General features: G+C 42.3%; 1 protein-coding gene across 3 annotated transcripts in view; it reads left to right on the top strand.

The window, feature by feature from the left end:
• KHDRBS2 (KH RNA binding domain containing, signal transduction associated 2) overlaps positions 1–16,203 on the top strand; it is a 537,632-nt gene extending 521,429 nt beyond the window's left edge. For all 3 annotated transcript variants that reach the window (XR_013226200.1, XR_013226203.1, XR_013226205.1), the window contains exons 14-15: positions 5,957–6,103; positions 16,002–16,203. The gene's annotated coding sequence lies outside the window, so the exon portion shown is untranslated. The remainder of the gene's footprint in view (positions 1–5,956; positions 6,104–16,001) is intronic.
• The last annotated feature ends 6,642 nt before the right edge of the window (positions 16,204–22,845 follow it).

A 22,845-nucleotide genomic window follows, 5' to 3' on the forward strand; every position in this document is an offset into this window, starting at 1 on the left:
GCAGCCAGGGGCTCGTTTGCCAGGCAGATGGGGGGGGGGTAGCCAAATGAGGTGGGCATCTGTTGGCTCCCCCACATAGGTCGCTTCCTATAGGGCAGATTTCAGAAGGCAAAGGGATCTGCTATCCCAGCTGGGAATGGTGCAGATCCCCAGGGCACCTCTGGACTCTGTGGGTTTTTGGTGCAGGCCGCTGACTGCTAGGTCAGGCTCCCTCTCCCTTGCTGCGCCAACCCTCCCGTGGGGAGGTGATAATGCTTTGGCCATGTTTATACCCAACATTGTTGTGTCATGCCTTATTCCAGCCTAAATCCCCTCCTGCAAGTCAACCCAGTTTGCCTCACTTGTGGCAGAGGCCACATCCCAAATCAGAGATGCTTGTATGTACACAGTGCCATGTTAAGGACATTTACAGCTTTTTAATCCATTGTAGTCTGTGGCCTCAGAAGAATTTAACTTTGCCTGGGATGACGTTGTTAGTTCCCTTGCATATAGCTACCATAATTTCTCTTTCACTTGTGATCATTTCCAAAAGGCAAAGGGGTGGATTTATTTTTGTTTGGAAATATAACAGGCCATCATTGAAAAAGCTGATGTTGTCATAAGAATTATTTACACTCGATTTTGTGCTCTTCCTTTGTTGATCTTTTTACAGTTGATAGTTCTATGCAGTCATGTTAGTAGAATGAAAAATCTAGAGACCTAATTCATGAAATATTTTTAGCAAAACCATCTAAAATTGCCCCAAACTGTATTGCAGAGGACTTAAAAGTTTGCTTATTTTTCTGTATCATTTGGGTGTGTGAGGGGTAAAATTTTATAATCAGTTCTCCATGTATTAGTTTCTCTTATTTTTCTTTGTTCAAAGTATAAAAGGAATTACACATACAAAAGTCGGTTTAAAAGGTGGTCGTTTTAATGGGGGGATTTAATTTGACTTTGTGGACTTATGTTACCCGTCATGAACCAGCTTCGGGAGTGGCAGGGAATGATGATGATGATGATGATGATGATGATGATGATGATGATGATGATGATGATGAACTGTAGCCCTTTTGGTAGATTATTTTCACATATCTATCTATGTGTAACACTTAGTAAATGTGCTAACTGGCCATGAGCTTCATGGCTGCCATTATATGACTGGCTGGTTTTACAGCACCTGTGAAGAAAATGTGTTTTTTTAAGCAGGCATAGAGAACTTGGTTTAATTTGGGGTTTAGAAAAACATTTATAGTAACCAGAGCATGTGGCACTAGGCCCTCCTTTCTACTGCCTCAGTAGGGCTAGATACCCATTCCTTCTTCCTGTGTTGTAGTCGTAAGTGTCCAGGGTGGCTTCACACAGCCCAACCCAAGATAAAATGCTTGGTGTTGGGAGTTCTTTTTTGGCACACAGATAGCATGTTCATCAATTGAGTCCAGGTTGTTTTAAACTGTGTGTTAGATCCTTGACTGTCAAGTGTTTGAGGGTCTCATTCAAACTTCAAAAGCAAGTTAGTTTTAGGAATGCCATCTCCAGGTGGGACTTGGGATCCCCCAGTTTTAGGGTTCATTTCCAGACTACTTTGGACTACCTGACTACTTTGGACTACTTTGGAGGGTGGGCTCCATTGAGGTCTCTCCCCATCTCAAACACCACTCATTCCCAGCTCTACCCCCAAAGTCTCCAGGTATTTCTCAATTCTGAGCTGGCAACCCTGGTTAGCTTATTTGTTACAGTGACCAGCAAGAGGGAGGTAACTGTATGTTGTCATTTTCCTTGACAGTAAAAATTGATTATTTATTCTATTGCCTTCTGACCAACTTTTAAATATCCACTCATTGTATTAATCTCTTTATGGGTGACTTTCCCCTGCTGGGTGTTTGTTTGGGTGGTAATGGCAGATTATTAATTATATTATTTTATGTATATCCTATGTTTCTATTACAAAGTCTTTGAAGTGGCTCAGTTTCCTCACAACAGTCCTGTCAGGCAGATGACAGTGAGAAAGTATGAGTGATGCATCAATCTCCTGGGAATTAAGCAGGGAGGAGCTGGCTGTTACTTTACTGGATGATACGGAGGTGGCAATTGGTGGCCCAGTTCTTAAGTGACAAGGCTCAATCTTTATCTGTTGTTGTTTACAGCAGAGCCTAATCCACGATCTAAATGGACGTATTGTCTGCCTTCCCATCACAACTGTGTACATAATGGAACAATCCATACATTACCCATGCTGTGACTTCAGTGTATCCATCAGTGTCTTGTTTTTATCCATTGGTGCTGAATTTATTTTTGTACTGTTCTATGACTTACTGCCATTCAAACACTGGAATGGATGCTCCCAGGGATTTCTTTTTCTGCCTTTTGTTCTAGATGGGCCTATATTTTCTTTAAAATTGGGAGTATTCAGTTTACTGATTTCGACCTCTGATAAACCTACTCAGTACATAATTTGGTGACACAAGCAGAAAGAGTTTAGATATGGCTGGAGTGTACATGGCAGAAATCTTGCTTAAGCCAAGCAGGTATAGGTTCATTCAGTGCTTAGGAAGCTTCTGGAAACTTGTGTGTACCCCCTTGAGTTCTATATTACAAGACAGGTAGAATATGAATGGAACAAATGGATGACCTGAAAAAAAATGTGGGTATATCTTCCTTCTCCTTTGTTCCTGCTCCTTTTTCCTTCACTTGTCCTTCTTTTTCCACTCCACCTCCCCATTCATTCTCCTTCCAGTTTAAGTTGGGAAGAAACTTCATCATCTAGCTGAGTTGCTTCAGAAACTCAAAATGGTGACTAAAATCTTGCAAGATGTGAGACTTCAGGAGTTATTTTGTGTTGCCATAGAAACCAGACAGATAATTATATGGGTCCCATTGTGCTTCAAAGCTTGTCTACACAGTAAAGGTGTTTTTAGTCAAGCATCTAACATACTTAACCCGCAAGCCACTGTACTGTGCAGCAAGTCCTTATGTCACCAAAGATGCTGGAGGCTTTTGTATTGCCAAGGCAACACAAAGTGGTACCCAGTGTTTCATGAGATGCCTAGCACTATTTCAATTGTCTTTGCATCTTTGATCAGTCTGTGGTGTGTTTTGAGTACATAACAAGACCATAGAAACTTCTTTGGGGTGTTATATTAGGCACTAATGTTATGTGTAATTGGGGCTTCCTTGTTGCCCCTTCATGTCTGGCCCATATGCACATGGTAAGAAGCACTTCCAAATTATATATAGTGACTAGAGGCAAAGCTCATTGCACCCAGGAAAGCAATAGGCATGCACACCTGTCCTGTGGTCTTCCTGGGTGCTAGACCTCCTCTCCCTGCTGGAACTTGAGATCCAGCATGGTGTAGTGGTTAAAGACTGGAGGAAACTAAACCTGAGGGAGGGAGGGAAATGTTTCAATATAGTCAAGGAAGAAATCCATGCTTCTTGTTAATTCCAACAGAAAACTCTAGGATTAAGGACAGAACCAGATATCATGACAAGGATCCATCAACTGATCCTGCACTATTTATCAATTTTTAAACTGTAACTGTACATGTTCCTGATTCATGCTGAGGCTAAATAGGGATGCCAGTTCCCAGGTGGGACCTGGGGATCCCCTGGAATTATAAATTATCTCCAGAGTAAAGCAATTAGTACCCCTGGAGAAAATGGCTTCTTTGGAAGGCAGATTCCATAGCATCGTATCCACTGAGATCCCTCCCTGCTCCAAGCCCTACCCTTTCCTGGCTCCACCTCCAAAGTCTCCAGGTATTTCACAACCCAGAGTTGGCAATCCTAGCTATAGAATTGGCAGGGAGGCTGTCCCTCACCACATATTTTTGTGGTTTTAAGTTCCCTGTGGAAATAAAGCAAATAATATTGGGGGGGGTGCAGAGAGGTTCTTTGCAAAAATGAGGAGTGACAAAGAGGTACAATCTGGAGTTTTCCTAGACCAATTCCACATGAGGAATCTGCCTCTGGTGGCTGGTGGGTTTTAGAGCTACCTCCACACGATGTCATCTGCATTCTGAAGCTGTCCAGGGGCTGGCTCAAGTTTTGACCAGATTTGCCTTGAGATTAGGGAAATTGCCAAAACTGGATTTGCCACTTGTTATCAGGGAGCAACCAGGGGCAAGACTGCGAGGAGGGACAAACACGCAACAGTCCCTGCACGCAATTTTGCCTGCCTCGCACCCACCCTCCCCTCTCCATTTCCTGCTCCAAGAACTTTTTTTTTATGATGCAGTCCATGTTGCTGCAGGACCACAACGCTACTTTGCATAAGTTAAAATAAATTTTTCCCTAAAGTGTCTATGGTCTTTTTGGGAATGAGTAGGCAAAACACAGTGCTGTTTGTGTTTTCTGGCAGAAGTAAATGAACAAAAAGGGGGGGGAGGGCATGATGAAGCAGCCTTCTCTCACCAGCTAGGTGTCCATGGTCTTCATTTTTAAGCCTAATGTTTACACCTAATCACTCTTTGGGGTCCAGTTACCATGTCCAGCCTCTCACAACTCTACCTAAACATAGAGTCTGAAACACCATGAGTCCCAAAAAAAGGGGGGGAATGCTTTATCATTGTGGCATTTCTCCATAGCAATGCTGAAGTGTTGATTTTTTTTATTAAAATGCATGTACATTGTGGCATTACTGCACAGCAATGCAAAAGTGCACTTAAAAAAAAAAATTCAGGGCTTGGGAGGGGAGCAGAAGTTTGAGTCCCTAAGACAACCACTGTGGTTTGATTTGTGGCTTGCTGTGATTGACAAGCCGAGGAGCAGGGGGAGAAGTTTGACTGCAGTGAGGCAGAGGGAAAACACAGGAGGGGTCTCCCCTGAGGAGGCTTGCAAACTTGCAGCTTATAACCACATGTTTGCAAGCAGGAGGCAGCGCAAGTTTTGCACCTCTGTGCAGAATCGGTCCTAGAATTACAATTGATCTCCAGCCTGCAGAGATCTCCTGGGGGAAATGGCAGCTTTGGAGCATGAACTATACTGTAGCATCTCTGCTTAAGTTGTCTCCCTGTGCCAACTCTGTTCTCCCCAGGAACTGCTCAAACCGGATTTGGTGACTCTAACCTCACTGGCTGCAAAGTAAAAATGAGAAAACATCACATCATCCATTCATACATCTTCTGTCATCACATCTGGTTTGGCTACAAGTCACATTGTATTTCATAATATGCCAGAATGATGATTTCCACATATCACTTTCAATCATTCCTTCTGCCTATAACAACCCTTACCTTTTGCATTCAGACATACTGCTTATCACACAAAAAACTTTAAAGTATTTTGATTAAATTATGAGACTTATGCGAAAGACCTTAAAGTATTTTAATTAAATCGTGAGACTTGTGTGAAAGATTTTTGGGTTAGACTTTTTTCAACATAAACCATTCCTTGGTGGATAAATAGTGGTTTCCTGCCTCTTTATTTTGAGTGGTGGGGGAAATTCTCTAAATATTTGCATATTTGTTTAGTTTTCATCATTTTCATATAAGATATAAAGCCAGTTCTATCACTCTGTCCTTACATGAGATGTCTGAGAAAAGTCTTAGGACCTTTCCTCTGTGCCCTTTATCTTATCAATACAATTCCAAACTAGTGTTCAAGAAAGAGCTACTGAGTGAATAGTACAATCATGATTATTTTTTCAGTTGTGCATTAGGAAGCCAATTATATATCCTGATGATGCTTGTATCAGGAATGAAAACAATGCTCACACTACCATGCAGATACTACTAATTTCAGTTTTCCTAAAACTATTGTTAATCATAGGTACAAGAGCTATTTGAAGATAAAGATGAATGCTTATATAGGACTGCAGAAGCCATCTGAAGCAATTCTGTGCAAAAGGATGTTGTTCAATGGGACTCCTCGGAAAGGCTCCCTAGGATTGCAGCCAGTGTAACATTTGAAGCCACTATAGCAGGAGGACTGTAGATTCATCTTGCCTATCTTTCTGTCTCTTCAAATCTCTTTCTAGGAGACACAGGAGGAAATTCCAATGGGCAAAGACTGGAGACAGAAAGTTACCTGTTTCTAGACGTCTTTATGTCTAATTCTGGAAAACAAGGATGACTCAAGGTGTCCAGCCTGAAAAGCCAAAGCTGCTACTCAGATTTTGTTTCAGGTACTTGAAGTCATTTTTAAAATACAATACAATTAAAAATAGTATGTTTATATTACAATTACACCTGGTGCTCTAAATTTTAATTAAGTGATTTGTTAAGCAAGTAAGTGTGGCCGTGACTTCCCAGGCAGTGGGCAGGTGGAGGAGGAAGGAGCTCTTTGCGGAGCACCGAGGCAGGGGGATGCAGGGCGCGCACACCTTGCAGCAGGGAGGAGAGGCACAGGCATGTGGGGGTTGATAAAGTGCCACGTGAGCCAGGGCCGGCTTCTTCTCCCGCGGCAGCCAAGCTAAGAGATCCCCCCCCACCCTTGTTTTTGTGGTGGTTTACGAACGTGCTGGAAGACTTGCTGTTACCAAATGGAGTGTTCATTTGCTGTTATGCTGGTTGTTCAGGCTTTGATAATTTGCCACAAGTGTGAGTGGGAGGGCAAGGGAAAGGGAAAGGAGCCTATAAAAAGGGTGGGGGAACATGGAGGGGGGAGTTGAAGTATTCCCCAGATAAGGTGCCTTATTGGAAAGGCTCAGTTTGGTGTGGGCCGACCGGGATGGGAAGGCCACAGGACCGTTCCAGTAGAGCAGATGAAAGGGGATGTGCAGAAGGAAGTCTACGCCTCCTGAAGCATTCTGAGTCTCTCTACTGGGGGGATGCCCAGCAGCAAGGGGACCCGTGGGCCTGGCTGGGGACCAGGATGGGATCCCCAGGGTGCTGCTGAGATTAGAGAATTGGGTTGGATGACCGAGAGAATTATGGTGTGGGCTCCATATCTCCTTGCCAGCCAACACATGGGTGTCAATAATGTTGTGGCCTGTTTGCCAAAAAATAGCATTGAGTACGAGCCTTATTCCTAGCCCACAGGCCTGCCTGCAAGTCAATCACATTTTATCCTGTCCTTTCTGTATAGACATAAGCGCCTTACCCCCTCTCTGGTTTCAGTGAGTAGCTGTGTTGGTCTGAAGTAGCACAAGAAAAATTGAATAGCACTCATTTGCCACTGATTTACCATTTATATATGTACCCTTATCATTCTCGTTCCATTTTATCTGAAGAAGTGTGCCTGCACACGAAAACTAACGCCTTGAGAATAAATCTTTGTTGGTTTTAAAGGTACTACTGGAGTCAATTTTTGTCCCTCTCTGGTTTCACAGAGAAAGAGAACTTGCCAAAGCAGTGACTCTCATTGCTGTGGATATTAGAACCTTTATCCCTGTTGTCTTAACCAGGCACCTTAACTGCTCTACTATGTTCTCTCTTCCTCTCTGTCTCCCCCCCCCTTAAATCTTGTGACACCCTCATTCTTAAAGAGTATTTTGGAGACATAAACTTTCACGAGCCAAGGGCCACATCATCAGATGCCTGAAATGTTACATTCAGTGGGCAGTATATGTTTACAAGGATGCAAGCTGAAGAAAAATGAGGACAGTCAAAGCAATTTATCATGAGCACAGTTTTATACAGAAGGGATTAAAATATTGTAGATAATTTTGATTTGTATCCCTGGATTTTTATTTATTTGCACTGACATACATGATGCCAGAATATGAATTGATACAATGATTTCCAGAATTTAAAGGGCTCGCGAGTAGAGAATTCTGCAAGCTTGAGTTCTGTTTCTCCCTTGTTCAAACTGAACCTCTGAGTCTATTAATGTGTCATTTTCTGTTACCCTATATTGAAATGTCCCCATAAATGTTAGCCGTGCATCAATACATCAGCGGTATGCATTATATTTATGTCACATGCATAAATTGCTTATACAGAAAATACAAGAACTTAATGAATCATCAGAACTAGCAAAAACAACAAAAAAGTTTTGCAGTGGCAATGTATGGAAACAAAAAGAAATGAAAACGGCATCTGTATCCTTCCCTGCTTATTAGGTTGCATCATATCTTTCTAATGGAACACTTAAGCAGTTTTAGCCAAGATCCAGAGAGCTGCCCAGGGGCAACACCAGAAAAAAAAAATTCTGTGGAGGCCACAGAAGTATATTTCTTGGTAGGCAAGTTTTAAGGAAATGAAAAGAGATTTCAGAAAGAAATATAAACTACATTTCATGGCAAAACTGCAATGCTAAATATGGTTTCTCTGAAATAAACCATGCTGTTAGGCAATATTGATTTGTATATAGCATGTATTAGTCACATTCAAATTACAATAAGGAAAAGGGCTTTCAAACAAGTTTTTAAGTTGCTGCATAAATATTTCCATAGTACGTACCTTAAACAGACAGAACATTCTCTAGAAAATGGCTGCCTTTTGAAACAATACAGGCAGGACTCTCTAAACCGTAAAGAAAGTAAGAGCAAATGAAGACACCTGGTCCTTGTACACGGAAAACCCCAATGAATGTCAAAAATATGGTATGCAGATATAAAGGAAATGAATGCATCCATTTTTACGCAGTTCTGCAAAATAATATCATTTCCAAGGTTTTTGCCCCTTTTTTCAGTTGCCTGAATTGCAGTGCTGCTTAACTGTTCCTGACCCATAAGTAGGGTGTTCCGTGAGTAGGTCTTAATTTGCCAGAGACATGAAAATGCCCTTTCTCATCCAGCACTTGAGGGCTACGGCACACAATCTGTGGAGGTTCACTAAAAGACCATTTTAGTTCTTCAAGAAGATTAAGCATTTGGTTTATTGTATCAATCTTTATTTGTCCTTCTTGTTCACACCTCTCTAGAACTTCTGGGGAAAGACTGTGTTTTGCGTCAAAACCATCTGTCGCAACTATAATGTCCTGCAAATATTCTGAGGGTTTATTTTTCTGGATCAAGAAAGTAACAGCCCCCGAGATTGAAAGCACTGACCCCATTTAAAAATGCAATTAGATCGTCTCTTAAGTTCACTTATAAGGTGATATAGAAAAAAAACACCTTAATTTTACAATTATGGTCATTTTGGGGATAGATGCTTTTTTTTTTTTTTTTTTGCTGTGCTTAATTTAGTAACGTGTTTTGGCGACGCAGCTTATTCTCTTTTCCTTTTCTTGCATTTTGACTGAATTTTCTTCTGCGGACATCTCCACCTCTGCCATCATTTTGCTGAATTTCATCCTGATCCCTGAGATCTTGCAATTTATCAGTAACTAGAACACAAGCGTGAGCCATGTCACATTCTGGGTTTTTTGCAAATAGTCTGCTACCACTTTAAGATCCAGAAGCACTTCACATAAAAAAGCCAAGCAGATCATGAAGTTGCAATCTATTTGATTTAGAATTCTACGAGCCTTGACTTCTTTGAGAATGTGATTCATTCACTGATTATATTCAGAAGCAGTAAAATTACAGAAAGTGTAGATTTAACAGCTAAACACAATGCATTTGACACACCCAAGGTGTGTCTGACAATATTATTTATCAACAATTGTTCTCCATTTGTCTTTGCAATTTGAGGAAACATAGATACACAAATGGGATCCAAACACATATATTTGTTGAAGTTTTCAGCAACATCAATATTTTTATACACATCAACAATAGCGAAGTTCAGCCTGTGGTTGAAGCAGTAAACACAGATAGCTTTGGGCTTTTCTTTCAAGAGCAATGTCTGTCCCATTTAATTTTCCACTCATTACACTGGCTTTATCATAGTCTTGTCCTATGCAATGCTTCATTCAGGATGGAGCAGCTTCTAATACGGTGAGCAGGGTTTGATTCTCCACTCCTCCTCCACATGCAGCCAGCTGGCTGACCTTGAGCTCATCACAGCACTGATAAAGCTGTTGTGACTGAGCAGGAATATTAGGGCTCTCTCAGCCTCACCCACCTCACAGGGTGTCTGTTGTGAGGAGAGGAAGGGAAGGCAATTATAAACCGCTTTGAGACTCCTTTGGGAAGTGAAAAGCAGGGTATAAAAACCAATTTTTCTTCTTCATCTATGCCACTCACTACTAAAGGAGCATCCAGAGAATAACATGGCTGGAAATCAACAATCCATTCATATATATTGTCATTGGAGCATTAACACAGAACTACTGAAATTGGTTCCTGTTTGCATATGTCCTTCGTTTCATCAGCAATCAGTGCATCGAAAGAACAGTCTAGCAGAAATTAACAGGAACTATTCCAGTTTGGAGTGGACGTTACCTTCAGATGCAAATATGAGAAACATGGAGCACAGGACAATCTCTTGAAGCAGAGAAGGGCGGTCTGTCCCAGCTATCAGAGTGAAACAAAATGCCAGCTCTCTGCAAAAAGGAAATGTGACTCTAAAGCCAGGCCGCTTACCCTGCCTTACTTCAACTTTGGATATCATGGGATCCTTTTACTGTCAAAATCATGGTACTTGAGAGAAAAGTGGAAAAGCTGTGAAACTGGAAGTTTGAGATCTTGAGGGTAGATTTGCATCAGTTGCCGGGACACAAGTTTGCCTGGCAACTTAGAAGTCAAATGGTCAGTGCTGGCAGCAGTATCCTGTCAACCCACTGCAGGAGCAGTGAAATTTTAATTGCCTTCTTGTCTGATGGGACTTAACTGTCTTTGTCCTGTTGACGCGAACAAAGCAACACATTCTAGCCTGGTTGGTACCAAGGCGGGTACAGGAAAATCGACACATGCCCACCCTTAGGAATTCCCCTTTCCAAGACTGCCACCGGCCTGCTGCCATCTTGAAGCATATGTCCATAGTGCCTGCAATATATATATATATATATTTCTAGACTTAAGAGCTGAAGGTGAACTACATCAATAAAATGTAGATGGTCTTGTACACGTGAAGCTTGCCCTTCCTTCAAGTGAGTGCTGCGGGGGAAAGGTGGATGATTCCAGAAATACAACAAAGAAAAGAAAGAATCTGTCCAGTGGCTTAATTAAAGATCAAAAGTTTAAGAGTCTCTGTTATCTCTTTCATTTACAAATTGGACTGTGCCAGAACGGTCTCTAGGTTGTTTACCGTTTTCAGTGCTTTCGTCAGTGGCAAAACGAGTCAGTTCTTAACAAGAACCCTCAACAAGAATGGACTCGTTTGCCATTGACAAAACCACTGAAAACAGAAAACAACCTAGAGACCGTTCTGGCAGAGTCCAATGTGTAAATGAAAGAGATAACAGAGACTCTTAAACTTTTGATCTTTAATCAAGTAAGGACATGTCCAGATATAGGGGCTGACTGGTGAGCTCCTTATTTGGGGTAGAATCACAGAATCATAGAGTTGGAAGGTACCTCCAGGGTCATCTAGTCCAACCCCCTATACAATGCAGGAGCTCACAACTACCTGCCCACCAATAGGGATCCCAATTTCATGCTCCAGTGATTCCCCCCCCACACTAAAAATCTCCAGATTCCAGCCTAGCATGGAAGAAATTCACCTACCATCCCAGTGCCGGTCCTCTTGTCCCCCCCCCCCCATCCCTGGAGCTGCCTACCCATGTATGTAAGCACATTTAGTCTTCTGTTTAATTATATTAGCATAATTGCACCCCCCCCCAGAATTCATTTAACTGCACGTGAATGTATCATCAAAATACCACAAAATTTGAGGAGCAGTTATTAACTAGATATAAGGAGATGAAGAAAGAGGAGATTCAAAAGCCCTACTGCACTCAATGAAGGCATTATACCAGGGGTGAGTAACATACACACCCACGTGTGTGTGTGTGTGTGTGTGTGTGTGTGTGTGTGCGCGCACGTGCTAAACTGTGACACATCAGAGCATTCTGCTCAGCAAGTCAGGATGCTTTCTGCACAAGGGATCAAAGCAAGCCTCTGAGGCATCACAATCCTGCTGGGTCTTCACTTTCTCCCACTGCATCTGGTCCAATATGTCTCTTGTCCTCTTCCCCCCACCCCGTGCACTTTAACTTGACAGTACACCAACATTTTTGCTTGGGCTACAAAGGCTGCCCATCCCTGCACCATACAACTCTTTGACTGGCCAGTCAAGAATGCTGTGTGAAGGTACTAGAAGAAGAAGAAGAAGACGACGACAACGTCAACGATGAGTTGGTTCTTATATGCCACTTTTCTCTACCCAAAGGAGGATCAAAGCGGCTTACAGTCTTCTTCCCTTCTTTCCCCACAACAGGCACCCTGTGGGGTGGGTGAGGGTGAGAGAGCCCTGATATCACTACTCGGTCAGAACAGCTTTATCAGTGCCGTGGCGAGCCCAAGGTCACCCAGCTGGTTGCATGTGGGGGAGCACAGAATCGAACCCGGCATGCCAGATTAGAAGTCCGCACTCCTAACCACTACACCAAACTGGGATACCCTATAGTACTTGAAGTTTCATGGTATGGAGAGAGGATCTTGGCTGTCTTCTGAGCTCCTACTCTTCTTCACAGCCTACACAAAGCAGAGCCACCATAGTAGTAATAAGGGTGGGGAGTGGGTAGTAATGCCATTTCTAGGGGGTGTGTCCAGCTGACATCACTTCCAGGGCTCCTTGAAGTCATCCATGGTCAAAAGGTTGAAAAAGATTGAGGTACTGGTAGGAACATGTGAGCATTCATATTTCCCCTCATGCCTACAGAGTGACTGCTTAAGGAAATGTGTGTACCATCCCATCCTCAAACCAATTCCTTTTTGTCCACGCTTTATCACTTCTGAGAGCACTGGAAGTGTAAAGTGAAATAAATTGCCTCTTTAATTGAGGGAGGTTTTATCTGGCATATAATCAAGCATTTTTCCCCCCGCTATTGCTTGATGAGACTTAACAATGCCACTGATATTGTGAACGATTAAAATTTTTACTGGCAAAATAAAAAAGGTCAAGGTTAGTAAGCCCTATTAGGAGAGAAGATGCATTAAACCTTGTGCTTGCAGAAAGAGAGAGAGAGAGGACATGATGAAGAATCGGCAAGATTAAAATAGGCGATCCTAACAACCTGGCATCCTTTTCACAACCGCCCAAGGGCCGAGACAGTTGCTGTATATACTTAACTATTATTAGTATTTATTTTATTATTTATTATATTTGTTTCCTGCCACTCATGGTAACCGTCTCATGGCGGGTTACACCCTATATAAAACAACAAAACCCATTAAAACCCCATTAATATTAAAACAAGCATGGCAGTAAAAAATATCCTCCCTCCGCACAGTCAGTAAGCCTGCCACTAGGTGTGCCTCCCAACGGCTGCCAGTACAATCTTCCAAAATTTAAGGTGGAAGTCTCTTCCAGGGGTAGCCCGTCCGATCTTGCCCCCTAGCTTTTAGTAATTCACTGTGTTTTTTTATCTGCTCATTTTCAGTGCATTTTCTGCTTGTATTGAGTATTGTAATGTTCATCAAGATCTGAAAGAAATTCTTTCAAAAGATACTCCAGAGTCACTATTGGGTTACTTCTTAAAAATAATAGTGTATCCCTTCCACCGAGAATAGCTGCCCCGTATCTTATCTCCGTCTTTCGCCTGTTGTGTTCACAAAAGCAAGCATGTGCTGTGCTGTCATTAATGAAATGTAATCCAATTAATTGGTTACTGTCTGACCTCTGGACCAATACAAATACCATCAGTGTCATGGAGGCCTAATGAGACATTAATTTTGCATTCTTTATCTACAAATAAAAATGTCACATGAAACAGAGGATTAGGGGGGAAATCCTGCTTAAGGGTCAAAACATGTAGGATCCTGGGTGATTCATAATTAGATCCTCCTATCATCTTTAAAAACCACACCACTGACTCTCAGGGGTGCACTGAGAAGGAACAGAAAATGTATCCCCTTCCATCCCTGTGCAGTTCCACTATCCACAATCTCCACAGCCACCCTCAGACATTAAAGAAAAAATACAGTTGCCTAGCCTTCCATCCTTCCGAGGTCGGTAAAATGAGTACCCAGCTTGCTGGGGGGTAAACGGTCATGACTGGGGAAGGCACTGGCAAACCACCCCGTATTGAGTCTGCCATGAAAACGCTAGAGGGCGTCACCCCAAGGGTCAGGCATGACTCGGTGCTTGCACAGGGGATACCTTTACCTTTATAGTTTTCCCTTAAGGGGTAAACTACATGGAGAAGGTGGTGGCTTCAGTTAGCGAATTCATGCTGAGATTTTTCTCTGTGTCTGTGCACTAACATCTCTTTTACACCCACTTTTTTTTTCTGCATCCCACACATTTCTACTCTCCATGCATCATCATCCTGTGTTTCTGCACCACTGTGTTTCTGCATCCCATTTCTGTTTATTCCTATATTCATTCATTCATTTATTCAATTTATATACTGCCCCTCTCAGACTCACCATCTTAGGGCGGTGATCATCATACTCAATTTACATTCATCACTGTATAAAATCAATTAATTAGTTTAAATTTTTAAAATTACATTTAAAAGCTGTCAGCACCAGTGATATGCAGTATTTATACCACTGCAATACAGAAAGGAAGTAAGAGGGGTCGAAGGGAGTGGAGGACTGGAGTGGGGGCCCAGTAGTTGGTCTAATGTCAGTCCTAATTGGCCTCCACTGCAGGCCTGGAGGAAGAGCTCCATCTTGCAGGCCCTGTGGAACGTGGCCAGTTCCATCAGGGCTCTGATCTTCCCAGGGAGCTCATTCCACCAGACAGAAGCCAGGGCGGAAAAGGCCCTGGCTCTAGTCAAGGCTAAACAGACCTCTTTAGGGACAGGGATCCTCAACTGATTGTTGTTAGAAGATCGAAGTGCTCTCTGGGGTACATATTCTGACAAGCGGGTAATGTGACACAGATCACCCTGTGACCTGATTTCTCGGCTACCCTGTTCTTTTTCTCTATGTACACCAAAACATCACAATAATACAATATTTCTCTAGTGTGCCCCTATCTGTGGATATCTAAATCCATGGATCAGAGACACATTGACAGAACATAGACTTTCCTGCCAAACTTGGTGTACCCCCCAGCTTTCAGAATAACCCAAAAGCTATTAAAGGTGGGGTGCAAAGAAACCCCCTCCAAAAAAGAACAATGGACTGCACAAGCACAGGGAATGGTTATCTAAATGCAAAGGGGGACTTGACGAGGCAGGCAGGAAGGGCAGAGGGATGGTCACTCATGCCAGGCTGCCACAGACAATGAGGAAGATGGTAACAATATTGCTAATGGCTACTGTTGCTGGGTCCCCCACTCTTAGCCAAGTTTCAGGCAGTCAGAGAAGAGTCCCAGCTCACCTGGCTGTCTTTTTGCTTTGGCAGAATAGATCTTGTTTGGTTTCAGTTTTCAAAGGAAGGGGATAGCTTAAAGGGTGGTCAGTGGCAAGCCAACTCCAAACCTCTGTAAGGGAATTTTTTTGATGGCAAAAATACAAAGGGAGGTGTCGAATAGGGTAGGCACGTCACTGCTCCAGACTTACCTGGCATGGCTTAGTCCTGCTGATTTCATCCATCCACTGATGTAAAGGCAGCTCCAAAACAATATAGATTAAAAAAAAAACCACAGCAGAAGCAACAGTGTTAAGATGCCCCCCTTCCTCCCCATACGATGCTCTGGGGAGGACTGAAGCCTTCATAATCCCTTTTAAGTAAAGGTAGGGACCATTTCAGCAGAACTAGATGTGATTTATATCATAGGTATTTTGAACCTAATTGTGGTTCATTTCATGCTTTGATCAGTCTATGATTGAAGGATCTCTTTAGAAAGAGAATAAACACCAGTGCGCAAGTCACCTTAGTAAATACTCATTTGTATTCTTTTCCTCTGTGAATCTTGTCTAGGTTTTTTTTTTTAATAGTCTATAAATGACTGTATTTGAATCATCTAAACAATGAATAGAAAAAGGACATTAAATATTTAACTATTAAGACACATGACTTTGTCATTCTAGTGATCTGGGTGTCTTTGTGGCTCTGTCAGCTGTGATAATGAAATAATCATGATGTATAAAAATGTTAGTATATCTTATTGGTATTGAACAGCACAGGTGTATCGGAGCCTTCTCTCCAAGTCCTATATAATTAATGACGACTGAATCTCATTCCACTGTTTCCACAGGCTAGTGACAGCTGTAAATCGGGAAGAAATGCAATGGCCAGCAAGTCAAAACATTGTGTTTGAAAAGGTCAAGCTGATATTTACCTTCTTAGCATTCCAAGGAGGGATAACTTGAACATCTTGGCAACATCTTGCCCTGAAGGAAATAAAAGATAATGACAAAAGACCTGTAACAAAGTAAAAAAAAAAGTATAACAAATAAATCTTTTGCAAGTGTTAAAATGAAGTCAGTGTGGATTACTCTCAGCAGGGAATACATCCAGGTGATGAGAACTGTAGTATCCAACAAATGGGGGTCTGTGTCCTACAAGCTGTACAAACCCCACGACCCTTTCAAACATCTTTGTCCATTTGTACTGGTTTGGTTTTCCTTCTAAATTGGTAAAAGTCACACACATCACTGGCCCTGCTCATGTACACAATCACTTTATTTTAATATTACACACTAAGATCATAAAGTTCTTTCACTCTTGCACTGTATTGACTCCACACTCTCATATTTTGAAGCCAGCGCTGAATGTTAACAGGAGAGCACCGTCATTCTCTAGCCCCCCTTGACAACTGATTAGAGACATCTTGAGGACTCCTCTTGGACAGCATGATGAATAGTGTGGACCTTAGGCTTGTTTAGGAAGGCTATTCTTACGTTCTTAAGGGAACTGCTGTAAGTCATGGACTGTTTCTGCACTGGAGCCTTTGTGCCAGGCAGCAAAGTGGAGTTTGAGCCGGGGAAGGTTGCCCAGTCTCTTCCTGTTCCAGTAAAGGAGAGCATTTGGCCTGGTGTCCCTCATCTGCCCCAGATTTGTGCTCTGACACGGGAGCCAGATCACATGCGAAAGCATCATGAGTTTTGCCATGGCAGAACAGATTTAGTTCTTCCTGTAGAATAGGTTTAGATTCTTGCTCCTCAGCTGTGTTCTGAAGGATCAGACATTAGAGACACAAAGTGGGGAGGATGCAAAATTTCAGTGGTGGGTAAATCTATTTTAGCTTTTCGCCAATATTCATGTTTGCAGACATGTTTAGAGTTTAAGGGCCTCTTTGCATGTCTCAGAGTTTTTGGGTTTGTAGGGTGATGCCACAAGTAGTCTGAGAGTCTTGTCCTTCCCAGAGGCATTAGAGCCCTTTTCTCCTTGTGACCAGGACATTCAAGCAGAAGTAGTGGCTCTCTCCTCCTGCTCCTCCTCCTTGAAGCACTTCACAGAGCTGCCCTTGGCTCTAGCACAAAATTTACAAGCAGCCATGATTTCTCAAAGAAAGTCTATAGCAGCTCTGCCCCTCTGCAGGAGACAAAAACAGTGCAGAATGAAAGGGGAGTGCCTGCTTCTGCCTAAATGCCCTGTTTGCAACAAGGGAAAGGGCTGTGTGCATCTCGGAGACACAAAACTCTCATTAAATGCCTAAATAGAAGCCTTCATTTTATTGGCCAATCACTGCAAGGCCTTTGTAAAAGAAGAAGCCCTATTCATGGGAAGATTTTATAATTTCCAATAAAATAATTATACCACGTGATATATTGTATTTCTCTGCCTCCTTTCTCTACCTGATACTTCCAGTGCTGTGGAAATGCTGAACAGGATTCCCTCATAGGTTTCTTTCACTAGCTGTTACCAGAGAGATACAAGAAAGTCTTGATTCAGTAGCAACTACAGATCCTTGGGATCAGGCCAAAACCATTATTGGGAATTTGAGCTCTGATAAATTGTCATCCCAGTGGTAAATATTGTTGCAGCAGGGAGATCTTAGTTAATTCCTAGAAATAGATATTCCCAGCCTTTCACAAAATATTAACCACATTGGCTCTGAACAATAGAAGAAACAGATTTCACTCTTGGTTTACTTTGTTATAGAAAGGATCCTTTCCTCCTGGCTTGGGTACCTGAGGTATTAAGACCAACTTGCAAGCTATCTGAAACAAACGTTATAGTTACAGAATAATTATTTCATAACCACCCTCTACAAAATGATAATGGCTTCTGTATTTACTAAGCTACATTCCATTCCGATAGTTCTTTTTGGAAATTTTCCAAGCCAAGAGAATTCCAAATCACCGCAGCTTTTATAGGACTTCTTCGTGTCTCAAAGTAACAAATTCATACACAGTAATACAATCTAGAATAACTGCTCTGCAGATAATCATGCCTTGACTGGCTGCAGATGATTTTCCTTTTACTAGTCTTCAATTGTTCTAGTTCAGTGTAATGTTAGGAGCAATAAAATGTTAGGAGACCCTGAACAGTCAAAAGTGGTTCTGAATATAGCCCCAAAGTTTCAGCTGTGAACATCAAAACAAATTGGCTTTGAAAAGCTAGAAGACTTGGTCAAACAAATATTTTATTGGAAGAAATGCTCTTCTGTTCACAGCAATAAGATCAGGCCTGCATCAGCATGTTAGTCAGAGGAAATACACTCCTTTACTCATTTATGTTTTACATAGTTTAAAGAAAATGGCTTTGTGCTATTTGATATTTCTTTGTGTGAACTTTATCTGGGGCCGGTCCACGTAGAAAAAAAGAGGTCATTTTTATAATGTGCGCTCAGCTGACCATAATTTTCTGCAGACTTGCCTGTAAAAGTTACGCTGCAACTGTGAATAGTAAACCTATGGGATGATCGTTCAGTCGGATTCACGAATACTAAAAAAAATATATATAATCTTGTGCATGCATCCCTATTTTTCTCTGTAAAAATAAAAGGCATGTTGACGGTGCTGTGGAAAGTATAACTAGGCAACAGGGATTGTTTTATTTTGTCTTCTCATAGAGTTTTAGTACATCCCTGTGAATGGTATTTCTATGACATTCCATTCATTTCTGAAAGTCTGGGTCTTTTTTTAGTTTTCTGTTGTGTTGACTAATTTTTTAATATACTTGGTTGTCTATAAATAGTTTAAATAAGTAAGATGGGTTACAAGACCTCTACCTGCCACAAAGCCTAATCTTTTATCTGAACCCCTAGAGAACTCTGTTCCTGAACATCTTCCTTGAAGGCTTACTGGAAACTGGAGATGTTGTGAGAGCATGGAAAGCAGAAGGGTTGCACTGACAACCATGCCAGGCATGTGCACTCTTAGGCAGCTTGCCTGAGAGCTTCACCTCTCTCACACACAAACACAGGAAGCTGCCTTGTGGTCCATCAAAGTCAGTATTGTCTACGCAGACTGACAGTGGTTCTTCGGGGTCTCAGGCTGAGGTTTCTCACATCACCCCTTGCCTGATCCTTTTAACTGGAGATGCCAGGGATTTAACCTGAGACTTTCTGCATGCCAAGTAGATGTTCTGTTGGTAAGCCACAGCCCTTCCTTAGCATCAATTCACCTGGCAATCCTGACATCATCAAGTGGCCCCTCCTTGGAGCTGCATACAGATGCTGTTGGAATGTAGGAACTGCCAAGGCACACACCACATGTGGTGGCAGGCCGCGCATAGCCCCCTGGGCCATATGCTTTGCACCCTTGGTCTAACAGTAACAAGGTTTGGATTAGGTTGTCTCTTTTGCTAACAGAGAAGGGAGAGGAAGAACCAATGAAAAACTACCTTGTGAGAAGAAATCAACTATTGCATCCGGTTTATTTATTTATATTGTATATTTATTTATATTTCGTAAAACATGTATGCCCTACCTTTCCTCATGGTTCAGGGTGGCTTACAGTTCCAGTTCTCAGAATGAAATTATTTTAAATCTTAGTTAATGTTACAGAGGTCCCAATCTTGTTGAACCTCATGCTGATCCCATGTTTCAGCTCTCTGCTGGAAGGAAGCATAGATGAGATGACAGGACAGCAGGGAGAATTAGTATCCAAAAAACAGAATGCCAAAGGGACAGACAGAATGCAAGATCAGACAGTCCAATGAGGGATTGGTCAGGCAGTCCAAGGGCATCAGCAGAAGAAGCAGGTAACTGCAAAATTACATCCACAACCCAGGCCCCCTAGCCCCAAGTTAATATAAGTTGTCAGCAGCCTCTCTGTCCTCACTCTGTGATCTCACAGGCTTCTGAAGTCAGGAACTATCTTGCTAATCTGGCATGGTGCATTTTAAACTGGAGATCTCTTTGAGCAGGTAACCCGCATTTAATTAATTGGCTCAGGTGAGCCAAGTGGCCTGACAAGACTGGGAACTGCAGCTGAGGCCGGGTAGAGCAACAACTTTAGAGTCTGAGCCCTGGTTTGTTTGCTAGGAGCGCCTGGCAAGGCTCTTCCTCCAAGGGGTCCCCGCTACCAGGACCTGGGCTCTCAACAAATCTGTAAGTAGTTTGAGAAATTTGAGAACATGGCATGGGCACCACAACAAGATAGTTGCTATGGATTACCAGGGCCAATCACAACATGTTGGGAAAGTTGCAAGCCAAGCATCCTCCTACAATGAAGTGTGATGTTTCTGGGATCTCTCACTCCAATGAGTTGGAGGAAAGCTAGGATTGGCTATTTGCTTTGGAGTAGAGATGTTTTGGGAAACACTCTAGGGCAACAAGAGCACCATGTTGAGGATCACTGTAATATTTCATGAATGGCTTATAGGCTAGAGTTGTGACATGCCTGATTTTAGCAAACTCTGAGGAAGAGATGTTTTTGGAAACCCACTGGGAGGCACCACTGATGCCAATGAGTGACATATAATCATACTATTGCGAGCATGGCTAACAGTATGCCTGATTCCTGCAATCACTTTCAAATATTGGAACCAACAAAAATGGAGGTTATTCAGCAGATTTGCATACATTGATCCAGTATCTCTCTTACCACTCTGTGTCACATCCAGAACAATATTAGAATCGAGGAATGAACCAGAATGTGCTGTCAGATTGGATACTCACTGAGGACCTATATTTAAGAGACCAGCTACAACACTGTTAGGAAGTCCCAAATCATGTAACTATTTCACATGGCTATTAGTGCTGTTTGGTGTTAAAATTTATTCTGATGAGACATTCTCAGTATGAGTGGAACACCATGACTACTAAGGCAGCAACACAACTATTGATGTGCACTTTTTGACATATTTGCTGACTTGTCAAATCTTAGGCTCAAAGAATGAAGTAGCACATTGGCCTGACCTTTAACTCCCTCAGCTGTGATGTGGGGCTGACACCGTTGGCCAACGCTGTTGAGATTGGGTAGGACTTACATTTTTAACTGATGCATTTGTGAAGAACTTTAAACATTTAAAAGACATTGTTACAATATAATCCCAAATTTTGGGATAGATGTGGAAAACTACAATTCAGAGTTTTTAATTTAGAAAAAAAATGTTCCTCATTATAAAATAAATGTGAGCAACACATGGATTGTGAAAGGTGAAACTACTGTAATGACCAATTTGCCTCTCTAGGATTCTGTCTGTTAAAATATTTAAGTGGGATACAACTGAGCCTGAGTCCCTCGTTTTCCTATCCACCTGTACTTTTCAAAGTGTACTTCTTTTGAACACAAAAATGGGCAATTTTTGTGATCTATTGACTGGTGTTTCTATGGCTTAAAAAGAAGGTTTAATTTTAAAAAGGGAAACCAAGAACAAAATTTAGCCCATCGACTCCTTAACTGTTCACACATTTGGGGTGAGGGGAAGGGAGAGAAACATTTCCCTTTATTTGTCAGCCACCTTGCAGGGGATTTCATTCTGCCTGAATGGCTCAAGCCAGCCCAACAGGTTCTTACATTTCAGGGGATGTTTTCCCCATCAACGTCAAAGTCTCATGCACATATAAATAAACTATAAGGTTAAAACAGGCTAAATACTGGCAGAAGGAAAGCAATTGCACCCTTGTAAGACAGGTCAAAAAATAATGTGACAAGAAAGGCGATTTACAGACAATCTATTCTGCCTGAATCACCGTTGTGTGTCTGGAGCCTAATCTATCATTCACCATTACTCCCACCTGGCAGCTGCTTGGCATCCTTTGGGAAATACACTGGTGGTCACATGGTTTAGTTCCAAATGGTCAGGCTTCTACCTCAGAGAAATCATCACTGCAGCCAACACTAACAGGCCCGTCTGTTGGCAGCTTTGACAAAGAATCGTCTCTACAAAGACAGCCACGGGGTTGTGGCCACACAGCACAGCCTGACAGAAACAGAAGATCTACTTCCTATGAGGTGCTATGAAACTGATTAAGGGAAAGTCACAGCAAGAACCTGCTTCTTTTATACAACGAAGACTGTTGCCACACTGGAGGCTTCATGCCAGGCCGCAAGCTGGAGTTTGAGCTGGGACAGGTCGCCCGGCCCCCTCCTGCTCCCACACTCATCCACCCCAGATTTGTGCTCCCGCACAGCAGCAGGGACAGTGAAGTTCCCAGTGCGGAAATGGTCTAAATGTGGCTTCTTGGTTTGGCTTTTATGGTTACAAATGTAACAACCCTTTTTTCTCCCCAAAGAAACACAAGCCTATTTCCACACCTGCAATGCGGTTTTTCCTTATCTTCCTTTTACAACTCCTTGTCCACTGAAAAGTGGCTACTGTTGGGTGGGCAGCCTCTGGAATCCTGTGATTTAGTATGGAGGCTTGGCAGCTAACAAGGGGGAATCAAAGTCCCACCGTGTTAAGTAAACTAAAGCACCTTCTATTCACACTTTGGATTCCAGCACTTTGGATTCCAGCTTTAAAAAAATTGTCCTTAGTGCTAAGTATGAAAGAAAGCGCATCTGAGATTTTAATCTGCCATTTTAGAAGCAGGTGGGAAGTCAGAACAATAGGGCCAGATAAGAATTCCCTTTGCAGCAGCCTATCACAGGGACCTACAACCTTTTTGATCCTACAGGCACCTGTGGAGGTTTGAGACAGGGTGAAAAGTAAAACCACCAAAAGGATGACACAGGAGGCAGAATCATCCACAAAACATCAGG

Source organism: Paroedura picta, chromosome 1 (assembly GCF_049243985.1).
Source record: "Paroedura picta isolate Pp20150507F chromosome 1, Ppicta_v3.0, whole genome shotgun sequence".
Classification (NCBI taxonomy): Eukaryota; Metazoa; Chordata; class Lepidosauria; order Squamata; family Gekkonidae; genus Paroedura; species Paroedura picta.